Raw genomic sequence first — 20006 nt, 5'->3', positions numbered from 1 at the left:
TCCCCAAACCAGGGAGAAGAGTGCTTCCAAGTCATCATCACCTGCAACGCCCTACCTGACTTGAAAGTATTCAAGAAGGATAGTCGACCACAACCGATATACTGACTTTGTTGCCACACCCGCATGCCACGCCCATTTGTGAAAGCGCATAAATAACAGCAATATTTTTCCATTTACTTACCTAAAATGCCTTTGAATACAAAACCCCTTACAAAAATAGATGCAACCATTTTTGATGATATGGGTACTATTTATAGTATTTTCTTTATTAGAATAACTTTATCTGGGATACAATAATGGACCCAGAGCAAAGAAATTGCGGTAAAAGAACCGAGTTTGCAAAAATTGCACATTTTACACCCAAATTCCACCCAAATTCCGCCCAAATTGTTAATTTGGGCCACACAGGCATAATTCATTACCAATTTCTATGTTTGTCTTCACACAAACTGTACTCAAGTGGTTAAAACTTTGAAATCATGCCAAGAACATTTTAGAGCTGACAAGATCCATTTGAGGGTGAATTTGGGTTGTTGATTATTGATTTCCAATAAAACACCCAATTCTTCATATTTTCCGCCCAATCTTAATGTAATTTTTGCATATATATTTTCCCACCAAATTATTGAATTTTGACACCCAATATGTGTAGAAAAAGTTCTGTTTGCAATATCATGTTACAAATTACAAAGAATTTAGCTCCATGAATGTATAAAATTGACCAAATCCTTTATACAGAGTACTTTCTTTTATACTTATTATAAATTACACCCAATATAGACCAATTGCACCCAATTAGATATCAATTTCAATATTGTAGTTGTGCACATCATTCCAACAAGGTCCGAGATAACCAAATTCTTATTTTTCTTTGGCTGAAATTAAAACATTCAAGTTATATTTCAGAATATTTATGATTAATAATGTTTTTAACAAAAGGATTTAGTTAGATTTAGGTGTTGCCATGCTTGCCAACTCTCACCATAGTTTGTATACATTCCTCGAGTCAGTAATTTAGATATTGGGTTTTTGTTTTGTTTCTGACTCTCTGTAAATGTTATGAGAAATATATAAAAGTATACATTTTCAGAAAGGAAATGATGCAAGGAATCCAACTAGCATAACAAATTCTTACAAAAAGTATCAGTTTTTGAGAAAATCTAAAAATTTGACTTTACTTTACCGACTCCAGGAAGGCATACCGGGTACGGACTGTAGTAAATATCACAAAGTTCATAGTACAGAGATAGTTTTGGAGTTAGTCCAATATATTAGGAAAACTATTCATACCGGTGACACCATGTTGACACTGGTTAAATAAGCTGTCAGTTCTTGTTGCAATTTTGCCGTTTAATTTTTACACACTTCTTGATCTTTGGAGGTCATTCAGTAGACTTTTTTACCAGTCGTTCTGGTGTCGTAACAACAGCTCGCGTTGAAAAGTGAACATCAACTTACTTGCCACCAGTTGCTTTTTTACGGTGCTTCCAGATTCTTATTGTGCGGTTGAAAAGTGCTTGAGTAGTATTGACAAAGGGCACAGGGCATTAGCTTAATTGCCTTGATCAAAGTTGGAAGGCGGTTGCGCATCTGAAAAAACAACGAAAAAAACAACAACATGTTAGTCAATCTGTTCAAATATTACTAGGTTCAGCTTCAAAGAAGAGCCAAAAAAAAAAAAAACATGTTGCCTCGTACTCCATTCAAAATTTTCATAATGAATTACAACATGTGTCACTTTTTATTTTGGCTTTTCCTTTGAGCACAAAGAGCAACTCATAAAACATACATTTTATTTAACAATGTACACAGTTCATCAACTTACCCACAACTTACCTTCATGTACCCTACCTTCAACTTTCTTGAATTTATATAAAAACAATTTTAACTTACTAGAACATGTTTAAGGGAATACACCAAATATACACGCCAATCAAATAATTTCTTTTTTAGGCCTTTTATTAACTTACATTCAAGGAAAGGTTTGGTATGATGATGAAATGATGATGGATGATACACATTACACATGGTGTTGATGACATGAATAGAAATTAGTTTGCATAACACATATTTAATTGCAATGTGAAAAGACATAATTGGATTTGAAAACTATATCAGCAGAAATGGATCAATTATCTACACAAAATTATATACAAGAGTCCACTATTTTACAGTTCAACATTTAAATCTCCTGCTGCAACATCCACAACGATTTCTTCTATTGTCTGGTAGCATGGACGTGGGTCGTCTTTGTACTTGAATTCATATTCATACTTCTCATAGCTATTCACTGTCCGCTCCGTTATGACTCCCTCCCATTCTCTCTCTCTTCCCATCTCATCTTCGAACTTATGTGTGATTGTCTTCCCGATAATTTCTTCTGGATTATTGATGAGTGAACATAGGCGATTCATTGGAACAGAAATGATAGAATTAATTAGATTATTTAAATGATCTTGTAGTTCATCGATGGATGCTTTGGATACAGCAACTTTGCTCCCTGTGTCGCATCCCAGGATTTTTGTTCGTACCCGATATTTGTGCTAGCAGTGCTCCTCTTGTTCTCGACTTGTTTAAACCCTCCAGATTTCTCTCCAACTCCTCTGTTGTCATCCATACTCCTCCAATGTCACTGATATCTTCCACAATTTTCTCATCTCCATCCTTCGTTTCTCCTCCTTCTCGGTCACCATACGCCTTCGCGGGGAGCGAGTTGGCGCAGCGGTAGTTCCCTCGCCTTGCACCACTGAGGTCCCGGGTTCAAGCCCCGGCGCGGCCCAAGGACACATGTGCACTTGGTTTATCCCGATTCCATGCTCGCTCTCGCAGGTTTTCTCCGGGATCTCCGGTTTCCTCCTGTATCGAAAAATCGGTGATTAGTTGTTTGGTTATCAAAAACTTCCTTCACCCAATGGAATTTGGGGAGCTGCACAGGTAATTGGTGGATGTTACACTCTAAATGCGGATAGGTGTGCGCCGTTCGGCAGCAACTGGCCTAGTTGATGCGATCTGATTGTGATGATTCACCATTGCAGCGAAATTACAGCGCTTTGAGTCCTCTAAGATCTGGAGAAAGGCGCTTTATAAATCCAAAATTTATTTATTTATTCTATCCTCCAGTCGCTTCTTCATGCTCTCCCTGTAGTCCTTCTCCCGTTTCTGATCCGCTTTCCTAATCTCCTTTCCTTTGCAAGTTGCCCACTGTATTAAATCTCTTCTCTCCTTTCTACTTTTCTCTTTCAACACATCTCCTACTCTGTTCACCTCAAAAAGCTCCTTCTGCTCCACTTTCGTCATACTCATATTTGGCGCAGCATGCTGTTTGGCTTTCATTCGTCCAAACTTTCGCTCACCAGAGATGTTGTGGCAGCAACATGATTTAGCTGTGTCACGGAGGGTCTCTGTGGGGGCACTATATACCCCTCCTGGCAGGTGGTCTTTAAGTTGCCTAATCATTACTTCCTCCATGCTTTCCAGCAGCATAGTCAGTAGGAGCTTTGTTGGATCCTCTTCATCATCTGATGGCTTAATTATCAGCGTCGACCTTGTTGCCAAATATATCTGTAGCCTGTGCTGTCAGGGTATCCACATCTTCTACCCATTTCCTGATTTCCTTTGCGGCATTCTGAATATATGTGTTCATTTCCAAAATTGGCAAGTTTTTGGAGACCAATGCTGCCCATGGTCCAGTTGTGAACTTAATTGTAGATATATGCTAGACACCTCAGGTGCATGTTGTATAATCCTTTACTTTCAGGGCATTCAGGACGGATAGAGCTGCATGATTTTGTGTGTTATGTACTTTTGTCAGGAAGTGGACGATATGCTTTGCTTATGTATATACGTACCAGCCATTCTTGAATAACACATTGAATCTGTTGCCAACCCAAGTCATGAACATCACTTGCTTTTCTTTTCCACTATCTGTTCTTGATTGGAACCATTGTGATTTGAGATATGTTGTTAAGTCTTGGCCGATATTGATGCTTTGATCATGAAACAGTTTATCTATGACTCGAATTAAACACAGGGCCATCAGTGTCTTCAGGTTCATTTTCTTGCAGGACTTTATTACACACCTTTTGGAAAGAGTCCAATGGATGCATCATGCATCTAAATTGGTTTACCTCTGCACCCTGTTCCTCCTCAATGAGTTTATCAACAGACGTGTTTACAATATGACGGTCAGTCATCGTGTTACTTATATTTGTAAGCAAATGTCCACTTTCATCTGATTCTCTAGCTGCGGCATCCACATCCTGAATGCATCCCATGATTGTAGACGCATAATCTTCGGCTGTGCCTCCAGGCTGTTGGCGTAGCCCCATCAGTAGCGTCTCGTGCTCCGTCTCGATCTCAACTTCTGTTACATGTTTACATTTTTTTTTCCGTTGTCCCGTCATACTTAAGTGTCAAATTGGTCTGTCCCTTTGTGCTTTCCACTATTTTTTTATAAGCCAGGGCTTTCATCTCACTTGACATTCTTGATTGGCTGGATCTGGATGGCATACTTCCTTCAAGCTGCTTCCCAGTGACGGCTTCTACTGTCTCCTTCATAGCATCCGAGCATTTATGTTCTGCCATTCCTCTGCTTAGAAGGCACATTGAAGCCAATTTGATGTCAGGATTAATCTTATTTCCTATCTTAGTCTCTATTTTTGCGTTTTCTTGGACTTGTTCTTCTAATTCCTGAACTCTGTTTTCCAGCAGGGCATTCTCCTCCTTAGTTCTCTTCAGTTTCTTTGTCACATTTTGTAAACCCCACACTGCCATATCATAATGCCTCTTACTTACTCCTCTTGTAGTTCCACTTTGCGTGTTTCTGTTGTCTGCACTTTGTGTGTTTCTGTTGTCTGCACTTTATGCCCTGTCCTTCCACAGATTTACTGATGCCTCTCTGCGCTTTAGTGTCCTTACAACTTGTGATGGCTTATCCACCTTTCCTATAAGACTGTATACATTGCTTAGCTTGGCATGTGTTGCTTTAAGCTGTGATTTCAGTTTTTGGTTTGCAAGTTGCAAGTGTGTATTGACTCTTCTTAGTCTCTTATTTTCGACTTCCAGTGCCGGTTTCTTCTTTTTGGATTGGACAGTATTACAAGTAACAACCACATCTTCAGTAGTCCGAACAGGTTCATATTCTTGTTTCCCCTTTTCCTTTGGTAGCTCATAGCTAGTAGCTAAAAACCTTGTGATTATTGCTTTATTTAGTTCCTTTCTTGTTATGTCTCCGCTGTATTTGAGACTCTGAAGTCTTGCTTTTAATTTCTTCAAGGATGTGCTGATGGTGTTAGGAGAGAGGTTTTGTCTACTATACACAATCCTCAAGATGATTGTCAGTTGCTTCAAATTAATTATACGTTTACCATGCTTGCTGGATAAATAGTTATATAATTCTAATATGATTCCATTGGTCAATTTGCATTTTTCCAAGGAAGTACGCCAGTTGCTAGTTGTTATGCCCGCCTGGGTCGCGAAAGGGCCAAACTCAGACATGGTGGTATAAATAAAAAAATACCTCTTTCACATTGCAAATAAATGATATAATACACTATGTTATCAACTAAAACAAACTAATCTACACACACTACTATCTAGTAACAAACTATCTACTGCTAAGATCTACTTCTAGTCAGCTCAGTCAGATGGCCCTGTAAATAAGAAAAACAACACTTACTTATTGAGAATATTTCTGTGATGGGGAAAAATCCAACAGCATCACAAAAGAAATGAATGCAAAATAAACATCTAGTATACACACATCAGCTCTGATGCTCCTGTAAAGAAGAAAAACAATGTAAGTGTAACAACCATTCAGAAGATTCCTGTGAAGGGGAAATTCCAACTGCTATGCATCTCAAAATAAATGCAAGAAAACAGTCATCTATTGAAAATAATCTTTTGAGATATGTGACCGTCCACGGCGAATGAGCCGTAAATTCCTCCCCGGTCAATTTTGTTTTATTTCGTGTTTAAAAATAAACATCATAAACTTAAAAATGGTATATCATTTGACTTCAAACGATATTCAGAAGCGGAGTTATGGTTAGTTAAACTTTGCTCCTTCAACAAAATTATAGATTTTTTCGTTTCTATGTGTGTCCCTTTTTCCACATTGCTGGCAATAAATATCAAACAGTCATAATTGGCGGTCATTTCAAATCATCCCCAAGCCAACGAGGTTTAAGAAGGTTCTCTCATTGTTAATTGTTGGTTATGCATACCTATACAAATAACCCACCACTTGAAAAGGATTTAGCAAAAGCAAACAAAGACCAGAGCTATTAAAATTTTTATAGCCATCTAAGGTAGAAGCTTATTATCCACTTCAATAATAGGATTATTGATTGGTGTGGTGACTATCAAAATAAGACAGATGTCGCGCCAGCTTAAGTGACCGATGAATACGACCTTCGTACACATTTTACACCATAACTCAGAATACAATTTAGGGAATTTACGGCTCGTTTGTGCTGCCGGGTCACATATAGACAGTGAGTGAATGAATGAATCCACTGGAGTCATTATTGCTGATAATATAATACAAAATTTACCAAATTAGTTGAAGAAAAGGTAGCAAGTTAAACCACTAGAAGTTTATGTAAACCTTAAACGTCAAAGCATTTACCTGTCTTTGTTTTGTTTTGGCAGGTAGGTTCAACCTCGAAGTTTTAAACTCAAACTGCAACAAAGCACATTCCTTTCTTTTCTCTACTCTTGGTCTGTAAACACTAATTCAGCCTTTGGAAGTTTATGTCAAACAAAACGCCCGTCTTTCTTCTTTGGTCTGTCACAATGTTAAATATCTGAAAGGTTAAATTACGTAAGCAATTCAAAATAAGTTCATATTTTCTCACTTCTTTAAGGAATTCATCAAAAAATATCAATCAATAGAACAATGATTTTAAATTAATCAAAAAATTAATTAATGGAAAAATAAATTAATCAAAAAAATAAATCAATTTACCTGTCTTTGTTATGTTTTGGCAGGTAGGTTCAACCTAGAAGTTTTAAACTCAAACTGCAACAAAGCACATTCTTTTCTTTTCTCTACTCTTGGTCTGTAAACACTAATTCAGCCTTTGGAAGTTTATGTCAAACAAAACTCCCGTCTTTCTTCTTTGGTCTCTCACAATGTTAAATATCTGAAAGGTGAAAGTTAAATCATGTAAGCAGTTCAAAATAAGTTCATATTTTCTCACTTCTTTAAGGTAAATCAATAAAAAATTCAATCAATAGAACAATGATTTTAAATTAATTAAAAAATTAATTAATGGAAAAATAAATTAATCAAAAAAATAAATCAATTTACCTGTCTTTGTTATGTTTTGGCAGGTAGGTTCAACCTAGAAGTTTTAAACTCAAACTGCAACAAAGCACATTCTTTTCTTTTCTCTACTCTTGGTCTGTAAACACTAATTTAGCCTTTGGAAGTTTATGTCAAACAAAACGCCCGTCTTTCTTCTTTGGTCTGTCACAATGTTAAATATCTGAAAGGTGAAAGTTAAATCATGTAAGCAGTTCAAAATAAGTTAATAATATTTTCTCATTTCTTTAAAGATAATTCAATAAAAAATTCAATCAATAGAAAAATGATTTTAAATTAATCAAAAAAATAAATAAATGGAAAAATAAATAAATAAAATACAAAATAAATCAATTTACCTTTCTTTGTTATGTTTTGGCAGGTAGGTTTAACCTAAATGTTTTAAACTCAAACTGCAACAAAGCACATTCTTGTCTTCTCTCCACTTTTAGTCTGAAAGCACAATTCAGCCTTTGGAGGTTTATGTCAAACAAAACGCTTGTCTTTGGTCTGTCACAATGTATATCTGAAAGGTTAAAGTTAAATTACACAAGCAATTCAAAATAAGTTGATATTTTCTCACTTCTTTAAACTAAATCAATAAAAAATAAATTACTCAAACAATAAATCAATCGAAAAATAAATGAATCAAAAAATAAATGAATCAAAAAATAAATTAATCGAAAAATAAATCAGTCAAAAAATAAATCAATTGTCAATAAATCATTCACAAAATATAAAACCAAACTCAATCAAAAACAAACACAATCAAAAAATAACTATGGAAATATTAATATCAATCGAAAAATACAACAATCAAAAAATAACTAAATCGAAAAATAACTAAATCGAAAAATAACTAAATCGAAAAATAACTAAATCGAAAAATAACACGATCAAAAAATAAATCAATCGAAAAATCAATCGAATAATAACACGATCGAAAAATAAATCAATTGAAAAATAAATCAATGTAAAACAAACTCAATCAATAACTATGTAAATATTGATATCTATGGAAATATTAATATCAAACGAAAAATACACCAATCAAAAAATAAATCGAAAAATAACTAAATCGAAAAATAACACGATCGAAAAATAAATCAATCGAAAAATAAATCAAACGAAAAATAAATCAATCGAAAAAAAAAACAATCGAAAAATAAATCAATCGAAAAATAAATCGATCGAAAAATAAATCAATCGAAAAATAACATCGATCGAAAAATAACATCGATCGAAAAATAACATCGACCAAAAAATAACATCGATCGAAAAATAACATCGATCGAAAAATAAATCAATCGAAAAATAAATCAATCGAAAAATAAATCATGGAAAATTAAAAACCTAACTCAATCGAAAAATAATGTTGGCAAAAATAATCAAGAGCAAAAATTATTAATAAATAAGTAGGCCTACAACAATATTCAATAAAACAATTTCAATATTAATTTGTATTTTATTTTATTATAATAAGTCTTTTGTAATTATATCTAGATTAATATTACAAACTAAGATAATATAAATACTTATTAAAAAAAATATAAATGATCCAATCAAATTCATCAACAACTCTCACTTCGGGCTCTCACTACACCTTCAAAACGAATGGGCCCTAACCGTATTGTGTGATAAAATTGAGTACCAGGCAACTCCAGTATTGCCAGTTACTACTACCAATACAGCAAAGTGCAGCACCCGATTGCATAGCGTGTCGAGTGGCGACAATGTACACACATTTTTGTTGGACGGAATACAGAAAATGTGAGGAAGTTTATGGAATTTACCCAACAGTACAGTGTAAATAAGTCTTAAAAGCTTTACGTCCCAGTGTATCAACTTGCGTCTGCGCATAGAATTACAGAGATGAAATCATTGTCTAGTACGTCGAATTCGGAAGCTTGACATGCATGAATAATACCCGTGTTCAGCATCATAATTGGAACTATAATATTTATTTTCGGGCCACGTGAGTAAAAATAAGCTAGAGCAGTCCTTAATTTACATTCTATTACCCCCACATCCCATTATTCAAAATCGCGCACTGTGATTTGTTGAAACGCGTCTGAAAGACCATTAATTAGCAATAAAGTGGCCAGGGCAACGAACTTTATCACGTACGCTTTGGCTACGCGTAGGCGCTCCACATTGAGGTAAACAACTTGAAATATTTGGGCAAAAAATGTGATATTTTCTCTTTAAATCGCACTATTTTGTGGTAATAGAATAGAAATAAAGGGTGCAGCATTGTCCTTTACATGCAAATAATGTCACGGTGTCCTCGGCAGTAAAAACGTTTAAAATAATGGGTTCGGCTGCGCCTCACCCATTATTTACGTTTTTACTGCCTCGGACACATTATTTGCGTGTAAAGGATAATGCATTACCCTTTTTATTTCTTAAATATTTATACAATTGAATATAACAATTATGAAGTAAATACCTGCTTTCTGATTGAAACGGGATGTGTGACATTGGCTTGCAGCCGTCTTCTGCTAATTTTTCCAGCAGCGTCACCGCGGGAATTTCGCCAGCGGCTTGGGTGATACCACGGTGGACGGTCACATATACGAGACAATCGTTCATTTCAAATATTGAGTTTTAGTTTTGGTTTCGGTCTTGGTCCTGTGGTTTCCTATTATCCTGCCTAAGCACTTGAGTGATGTCATTATCCATATCTTTGTTTGTACCCTTTGTTAGGGTGCCATCAGCCTCACGCCTAGCGTTTTTGATGGCATCCACATCACATGTATTTAAAATGTAATTGCTATTATGAAAAAACTTTTGATATTTATGATATCTTGTTCTTTACTAAACTTTAATTATACTTAATATGTGATATCTTGTTTTATGATATATATTGTTATATGTGATGGAAAAAAAATAAAATTGAATTGAATTGAATTGAACTTATAATTTGAGCAAACCGTATCAGTTTTCATTTGAGTTTGTTACACAAATGGGCGACCACAGGAAATCAGGTCTGAAGTTACCTTCATCAAATTATACAAAATAAGTTTTTAAATTTCACAGTGCAATATTCACGAGCAGAAAATCCGGACAATTCAATCTACATTTGAAAGCATTGATTTAGTTTTCGAAATAGCCATAGCTATCGAAATATTTCCACCGACATCACAATAGGCACTTGCGTGATATATACACTTGAGTGATATAATTATCACTTCGGTGATACATTATTATACACTACTCTATTTATGTGCATGTCGCATGATGGAAGATCCATATAATAGAAAGCTGGTTTAAATTGACTTTTATTCAATTTATTTATTACTTTGGGTATCGCATGACGTGAAGGATGCCCGGTATATAGGCCTAGACTTAAGACTATAGAAGAGTAAAGGAGAGAGGGAGAAGAGAGAGAGAACCGGTCGAGAGGGAAAGAGGGTGTGTGTGTGTGGGAGGGAGCATTGGAAGTGGGAAGGGAAAAAGGGGAGTGGAATAGTAGGGGAGAGTCGATATCGAGTTTTGGGAGGCGGGGGAGGAGGTTATATAGGTGGGAAGGGGAGGAGCCTAGATAAGAGGTATGGGTTGTGTTTTTCGGGTAATAAACTATAATTTATAATCAAATCATCTCCATCATCACGCATCGTTTATATTTCATACAAATAAACAAAGCACCCCATCAATATACGCGCATGATTTCTAGGCCTCGTAGAACTCGGGGTGTTATTATACGGTGACATGAAAGTATGCCACTTACGACAGAGAGCATCAACTGTCGCCCGCGTTGATAGATATCCGATAATGAAAATGCTAGCACAATAGGCCATTATATACTCATGGTTATAGGCCATTATGTACTTATGGTTATACCCTCTTGTCTCCCCCCCAGCACACTAGTGTTATGATTGCAGACCAGTTAATCTCCACTTTTTAATCCCTTGAGTTTTGGTTTCTGAACAAAAGAAAAACCAACACGTAAAATTTGAAATGAGGGAATGCCCAATGGATCAACCGTTCTGTTGTTATGACCGATGATTATCAAACACGCTCGACGGATAGCACACATCATCGAAACTTATAAAAGTAGTATGTCCTCGCCATTCAAAGAACACCGAGTGCATATTCTGATAAAGCACCTCGACGATTCAAAACTGTAAAAACAAATCAAGATTTAATAATTTGGATAATTGCATTTTTGGATAATATACAAAATACTCATGAATCTATGCTACCAGAGGCATCATTATATTCCTGACTATGATATTTACAATCAATATTTTGGCGCTAGTATTAGGCCATGCACCCCTATTGCCCGCCAAAAATGTCCACTAAAAAGAACGCCTCGCCCTAAACGCTGTATACGAGTGCTAGGGTTCGTTGTCCCTTCGCCTAGAGTATATTAAAATAAACTTTTTTATTCAATTATTAAATAAAATCTCATCTACAGTAGTCTTTGTCAAAGACTACTCGTGATCGAGGAGGTAACACAATGTTTTCCGAGAGTGTGTGGTACCTAGCTAGTAGCTTCTCCCTATGGGTAATAGAGATACACAGTCTGTAGCAAAGACTAATTAATATACAGCTGCAATTTTTTGAATTTTAATTTAACACTGCGTTTATCAAAAATATGAATAAAAAACTAATAAAAGATCATTCTTTATAAAAATAACCTTGTAAAGGCAAAGAATTCTGAATAGCCACATTTATGAAGGGAGAGGCAGAAGGCAAGGATTGAAGCTTCAGAGACATTCCGAATCACCAATTTTGACTGAATAATTATTACCGCTTTTGAGTTTGTGAGTATATTGTTGTAGCTTCTATTTAATGCGCAATAGTTCGACATAATTATTGTTTATACTGTATAATTATATAGTACGTTATTAAAAATCGTTATTTTTGTTTACGAATAAAACTATCTCGATTTTTGAAGTTCTCATTTTTTTACTTGACTGGGAACATAATTAGCTACCAACATTTTTCGTTTTAAAAATGATCTACAGTGTAGTAATTATGTTTTCGCTTACATGTTTCAGTATGATGGTTGCGTTCAAGCATTTGCAAATAGCATTGGTTGTGATCGCGCTGATTTATCAGTGCTGTTCTGCAGTTCCAGCGAAACGTGTTAAAAAGTAAGTTACAGTACAATTTTATAGTAATTGTTTGTATTCCAGTCATGAGGGCTGTGCAATAATTGGGAAGGGGGCGGGGGTCAAGGATTTCTCTGGCAAGATGAAGGGGGCACACACTTTGGCAAGTAGAAATGGGGGGGAGGGCAACTTTTGGTAAACATTTATACAGGCTGTATCAAAATAATTTCACCCGTCAATTTCTGGTTTTAACGAGACTACCGCATCAAAATGCAACATTATGATCCACCTAGTTTATATAGATAAATGTTATAAATGGGTACACAACTATACATTGTGGTCATTTCAATATGATCCAATGATACATACGAAGAAGCAGCTTTTTAATCAAACTAAATATTGATGGGTAACAATCATTTTGATACACTCTGTACGGCACCGGTTTAAGACTAAAAAATTGGTGTGTGCCCCGAAAAACCTCGATGGTAACTTGGTATTGTGTTCTAAATATGTGATGCGATCAAGCAAAATCAGTCGGAACTCGGAAATATTGATTTTGAGATATAGCCAAACAAAGAAAATATTTCTCTTTGTTTCCTATTGTTTTGGAAACTCTTTAATTGCTCATATCTTTGGAACTGGTTGTTCAATTTAAATGGTGTTTGCTACAAAATGCAGCTTTGTAATTGCTTTTTACTATCCTATAAGAAACTGAAAATTTAATATTTCCGAGTTCCGACTGATTTTGCTTGATCGCATCACATATTTCTTGAAAAGTAATCAAATTTATGTATGAGTGATATAAACCAAAAAAAAAAATACTTCGAGCAATGGTTGAAATTTAATCACTCGGTGAAATATGTAGTATCCCATTTCACTCGCTTGATTTATTCCGCCCAGTACACGCCTATTTTTAGACTAGATTTGTATAACAATCTTGATATTAATCTATTTGCATATTGCATTTATCTATTTGCAATTTTGCTCTTGACAAGGAATGATGACATTGGAATTGATACTCGTGACCAAGATCCTAAATATAGAATACACGTTTTCAAGCGGGGACATTCAGACGCTGACTTAGAAAATCGTTATTTCTTAGCAAAGGTTTGTATCGTGCATGGTTGAGGTTTTTGTACGCTGTAAAAGGTACGTGAAGAAACCTATAGTCGTTAGCTTTAATAAACCAAAACAAATATTTCGATCGGCTATCAACTTTTGAAGATATGCCCTTTTTAAAGAAATGTACCTCTCTGTCCATGGGATGGGTCATGATGTGGAGTGACCTGCATGATCACCAGACCTCACACCACTTGATTTCTTCCTTTGGGGGCAAAATCCAAATCGACGTCTATGAGAGAGGACCACCAGCTAGCTTCCAAGATCTTCGCAATTAAATATAAATATTACTGCTGCATTCGCAAGTATCTGACACACAAGGATAGTACGCATCGCAATGGATGCAATGAGAAACAGGGCTGAAACCTGTATTCGTCAAGGAAGCAACCAGGTAGAGGGCAGATCCCCGGTGCAGATCAGCACAGTAAACTGACCGAAGAACTAACGAAAGCAAGAAACAGCAAAGTAAGAAAGTAAGAAAATTAATAAATCAAAAAGGCATAAATAATTGCAAGTAAGGAAAAGAAGTCTCATCCCACATCCATTTTGCCCACAAATTAATGACAGTCGGCAAAGCCCATTCCCTAAATAAAGTTGTTATTTTATAAAGTTATCATCATGATCATAGAGGAATATTTGATATTTATGCATGGTACGTGTACTCCTTTTTAATCTTTGAAGTAGCCAAACCTCATCCGTGGACAGAGTGAAAAACGGGCAAATTTCTTTAAAAGAGCATAGTTATTTTAAAAATTTGTGACCCGATTGGAATATTTCTTCCGGGTTATTAAAGCTAACTATTAAAAGTTTCTTTACATACCAACATATATTTGGTCAACTTTTCTAAAATAGGAGAAAATGAAGGCGCAATGAGGGTTCCGGGTGTTTTTTTTTGGTGGGGGGGTTCTGTTTTGTTTTTGTTTTTGGAAGGGGGCACCCTGTATATTGAGACAAAATAGATCGAGCAACAAAAGGGACGAACATATGCCCAAGTATCCAAAAACTTTTGATTTAGTGAGCATTATGCGTGTTCAATCAACCAATACGTTGCGTCTTGAAGTCAAACAGAAATTTCAAAATGTATCCTGCAACCATTTGTACACCTGAGATCATTATATTTAACATTGTTTTATCAGGTGAGCTCTAGTGCTTGTTTGCAAATTATAGCTAAATGATGTGGCATTCACGTTATGTACGGTGTGTGTGTGTGTGGGTGGGGGGGTGGGGGTCTTTAATTTCCAATTTCTTCTCATTTCATACTCCCCATGGAAATCTAATCATTCTTTCTTGATGGTTGCAGAGCCAATTTAGCATTTTTTTTGGGTGCGGACACAGATCAAGTTTGGTAAAAAAGTAATTATGTATTTTATGGGAATTTTTTATTTAAATTTAAATAAAAAAATGCCCCATTGATGTTTCTTTTTACCACCAAAAAGATTTCATTTTTGAGATAACTTAGATTTTGCCACAAACGGAAGAATATTTGCCCAATTATGCGTGTTCAATCAATCATTATGGTGCGACTTGAAGTCAAACAGAAATTTGCAAAATTTATATTACAACCATTTTTACACCCCAGATCATTATATGTGCTGTGATCAAGTAAAATCAGTCGGAAGTCGGGAATATAGATTTTGAAATATAACCAAACAAAGCAAGACTATTTCCTTTTGTTTTCTACTGTTTTGTAAAATCTAAATATCTGCTCATATCTTTGTAATTGGTTGTCTAAATTCATTGGAATTATCTCTAAAATATAGCTTTGCAAATGCTGTTTACAATCCATTAAGAAACTGAAAGGTTATGTCTGACTTTAAACTGATTTTGCTTGATCTGAAATCTGTTTTGTCAGATGAACTCGTGTGCTTTTCTGCACATTTTAGCTAAACTATGTGGCATTCACATTAGGTAAACACTGAATAAAGTTTGAAAACACATTTTAAAATATCAGAAAATTCGTTGGAGCCCGCATTTTATGGGACACATTCCATTTAAGGCCGTATAAAATTAATGTTTTGGTTCTCGTCCAGAGGATTTTCATGAATTGATGAGGGAGGGAGGTGTTTTTTTTTTTTTTTTTTTCAATGTAAAATTAGCATTGTCAGTAGTTTTCGGTCTTCTCCAACAGTGCTCGAGGAAACGATGAGGCCCTTTTTTTTTTTTTAATTTGAGATTCTGAGGGATACACCCCCTAGAGTACCACAAAAAGACTTGGAAGTGATGCTTGTTCTCTAATAAACTTATTTATATGTATGAAGATTTCATAAATCATTCCAAAGTCTAAACAAATTGAAAAATCTAAAAAAAAAAAAATTCTGACAAATCCCAGAAATTGAGGAGGAGGGACGAGAACCAAAATATTAATTTTACACGGCCTAATACTTCAATTTCACCCAAAATGTCACTTGCTGCGTTCTTACACTGACCTGTTAATTTTGCATTTGGTTTATTTTGCAGAGGACCAATACAAAAACAAGAATCGAGCCTACTCTGCGTATGGCCCGGCGTATCGCCGCGGGGGAGGCTAATTTAAATAGTCAGACTTCACTTTAAGGGGCGCACCATAGATTTCCAGGGGGAAAGCATGGAATTTTGGGTTGGTGGATTTTCAACGCTTGTCACTTGCTGGCTATTGTTATACAATGCTCACTAAGGAGTTTAATTAGGTACTGCACCGATCGAATTCGGTGTTAAAATGAGTGAAATTGTAAGCTACACCTTTTCACCTACATTTGTCACTTAAAGTAATTTTCTCGGCCTAATAAAGTGCAATAATTATAATTGTCATTATAACAGTAAATATCAGTATAAAATCATATAAATGGTTAATACTCTATTTTCTTTTTAAAATCCTTATGGTAAACTTACGTGTGAAATTTAGTCGTCTTGTGTAAGATTTTCGATTTTGACAAACCTGACGTTCGCCCATGAGCTTTTTAGGGGGCCAATTTTTTAGGTTTTCAAAGTTATTTTTAACATTTTTCACTTCCGGCTGCCATTTTTTTTCTTCAAAATCAACGCGAAAATATACCCATGGATGAATTTGCGTGCCACTATACAAATATCAATATCTGACATTACTAAAGCAAATAAAATTATTGAATTTTTTTTTTATCTAGAAAATGAATTTTAAAGCAAAAAGGTGCATCTTAGAATTGTGTTGATTCAACGTGTATCGACTGTTTTTAGCACGACTATGCCGACTATGAATAACAATATTTGTTGTTGTTTTTTTCAAAATTTTTCTTGAGAGGTAATTTATCGTATGAGTTAATCATTATAAAGATGTTCAACAGTATGAGATCACACCGCCTATGAGTGGAAAATGTAGATTTTAAACGGATTCACCCATTTTAGGTAACCCCATTAGAAATTCACACACCCTGTGTGAAAGATTAAGGTCGCGTATTCCATAGGGGGTGTAAGGATTTCGGGTGAAATAGCCCATTATAAAGATATCCAACAGGCGGTGAATGTGTACTCGCCAAGTCACATCCACGAATATTGGAGCTCACACACCATTTGTTTATTAACTTTTTGGGGGAGGGAGAGGTCACAGTTCATTTATTAACGGTGTATTGTTTTTTTTTCCTTTCAAAGGGTGGGAGACCGTACCCCTGGATCCGACCCTACTACTATTATTCTTTTCATTATCTTATTCAAATAATTACGAGAATTAACAATTCTTATACGTCCGTGCTTCTCATCCCATGCTTAGTCCAAAGTAAAGGCGACGAAAAAACTATGCTTTACCGGTGAACGGACTTTCCAAATCGGTTTGGATTTTTGCAAACATATTTTGAGATTCAGTCAAAATCAGAATAATCGGCTGTTAATAGTTGCATACAGATAAAAGCATTTTTGTAGCTTAACGGTGTGTTGTTCAATTTGGCTCATATGTTATTTTGAATTTACATTGAGGCATATCACTAAAACAATGTGATTCCAAGGTTTGCGATAAATTGCTGCAGCAAAAACGTTTATCACGAATGGCCCGTAGAAGAGTTTAGGCATGCGGGTGGTATATCACATCGTGTGGCATTACATGGGAGATGTTCATTCATATCATATTCTAAAGAAACATCAAACTACCAATCTGGTCGCCGACCTTTAATAAATTAAAACAACGAACAAAATAATAAACAAAATATGTATAACTGCTAAATCAAGAAACTAACTTGAATCAATGCCTTTAACAAATCTCAATCTTTAATAATAAACAGCGTAATTTACACATTGAAGTTGATAGACTTACATAGATGAAGAAAATATATAAATATTGAAAATAACAGCTAAAATGTGTCATTATTATTGCCCTTATTGAATGTTGTGGATTTTAAATGGAATAGTCCATTTCGTCGTCAGCGTAAGAACGTCGTATCTGCATTGTTGTCGTTCCCTTGAGAAGCATTTTCATGTTTCAATTACAATTTTGTGTACTTAAGGGGGTACTACACCCTGGTCAATTTTGTGCCTATTTTTGCATTTTGCTCAAAAATTTAAACTTATTGGTGACAAGTAAGATATGTATATTATAGGGGCAAGGACTACAACTACTGCACTGGAAATTCAGCAACTCAAAGCAAGTAGTTATTGATGGATTGAACCAATATTGGTTTTCCCTCATTTTTGACTGTAACTCCACAACTGTTATCTGTGTTGAATTAAAATTTCCAGTGCAGTAGTTGTAGTCCTTGCCCCTATAATATACTTACTTGTCACCAATTTGATACAAATTTGGGCAGGAGTGTAGTACCCCCTTAATGGTTTTTAACGTTTTAAGATCGAGTTTATGGTAATACATATACCTGGTCTTGGCCAAAAAAAATGAAATTTCTTCCTATTCACATGAATGTATTTATTAGGCCTTGGAGCCGACATTTCAGAAATAAAAGAAAATGTGCCTACAGATATTTTGTTGCCATGGTAACGGCAAAAAAACCAGATTTCCCTCATTTTCCAGCTCTGTAAATCCACAAAAAATCGTCAAATTCAACAGGACGTCCCGGATATAACTATATTTTTGTATTAAAGTAATATACCTCAAAGGGGTGGTCTTTACGCTACACATTATGCTGCCAATCATTGGGTTGCCAGTTCTGTTGTCAATGATAGACTATTAGATCGGTCATTTTTGCCTGACTTTGATGGCATCACAGCTTTGATAGTGAGTCAGTTACAATAATATTTATGATATTATGTTAATTGGTCCTTGGTGAACCATATGCATTTGCATCTTAGGCAGTTACAGTGTTGCCATACATACAGACTATTTTGAATGCGGGTAATGTAGTATTTAAGCCTATTCATTTAAATCTTAAAGGTTATTTATTTTTCCCTTTACAGACTTAGAAAAAAGGGTTCGGGAGGTTCTGACAAAAACAGCTCAAGAGAGAAAAGGATCATAGGAAATTAAACGAACACCGAAATGTCGGCGCCTAATCGGGACATCAGTTTTTTTGTAAATTAAAGGTGGGTGGTTCAATTGTGTTCATAGGTTGTTTTTTTTGTAACTTACATTGATGCCTATTCCTAAATCAATCCGATTCCAGGTTTTGACATAAATTACTCCAGCGGTTTGTATAATAAGAAGCAAAAACGTTTATCACGAATGGCCTGTAGAACAGTTTAGGCACAGCGCATACGGGTTTGTGTATAGTCTATGGTGTGACATGACATTGGCGATTTCGTTTATACCATTATACGATATTCTTAAGAAACATCAAACTATCAATCAGATCACCCACAATTAACAAATTAAAACAACTGGCTAAATCGAGATACTAACTTAAGTCAATGCCTATAATAAATCTGATGTTGCAATTAAAATAAAACAGCACCCTTAATTTTCGCAAAATATAAGGTGTATAGACTACCGCATGCATAGATGAATAAAATTATTTATAAAGAGAGAAAAAAAAGCTAAATAGTGTCAGTATTATTGCCTATTTGAATGTAGTTTTGTTTACAAAATGAAATAAATGTAATGGTACGGTAGTGGTATAACTAAGTGGCGTAGACAATAGGAAGTAGCCCCCCACACTGTGAAAAGTGTTTCTCCACCCCACCCCGAAAGATGCTGGCCGCCCTGGAATTTAGAGCCATATATTCACTCAGTGATTTACTCATCTGGAGGACCGTAAAAATCAATAAAATTTTGGTTTTGACACTTTTTTAGTGTCACAGATATGCTACAACAAGCCAAAAAGCAAAAACAACGTACGAGAGGGTATCAAAAAGTTTTTGATACCCCCTCGTATGTTAAAGACAAATTGAGACATTTTACGTGAATCTCTAATTTCTATACTTAATTAGAGCAATTAACTACACGTGTTTGAATGTTGCTTCAACTTTGTCAATACTAATATTTTCCTCGGTTCTTTTGCCAATTTTTTCATAGCAAAATACATAATGACAATTTTAATGATTTATCCTTCACTCTTAGGTAATTTATAAACAATTTTAATTTTGTTTACACCTTCGCTGGGATCACTGAGTAGGCTTTTAAGATTTCTATGCCT

At 35.2% G+C, this 20006-nt stretch overlaps 1 long non-coding RNA gene across 2 annotated transcripts; it reads left to right on the top strand.

Annotated features, from left to right (window-relative positions):
- The first annotated feature begins 11940 nt into the window (after positions 1-11940).
- Positions 11941-17765, top strand: LOC140169909 (uncharacterized). Of its 2 annotated transcripts, none has more exons than XR_011861431.1 (4): positions 11941-12075; positions 12313-12408; positions 13362-13515; positions 15943-17765. It is a non-coding gene; the product is annotated as an uncharacterized lncRNA (long non-coding RNA). The 2 variants fall into 2 exon arrangements; XR_011861430.1 differs by having other exon boundaries at positions 13362-13473; positions 15943-17764.
- The last annotated feature ends 2241 nt before the right edge of the window (positions 17766-20006 follow it).

Source organism: Amphiura filiformis, chromosome 14, assembly GCF_039555335.1.
Source record: "Amphiura filiformis chromosome 14, Afil_fr2py, whole genome shotgun sequence".
Lineage (NCBI taxonomy): Eukaryota > Metazoa > Echinodermata > Ophiuroidea > Amphilepidida > Amphiuridae > Amphiura > Amphiura filiformis.
Note: the sequence above shows the minus strand (reverse complement) of the source record. Positions and strands in the feature narration are given on the sequence as shown.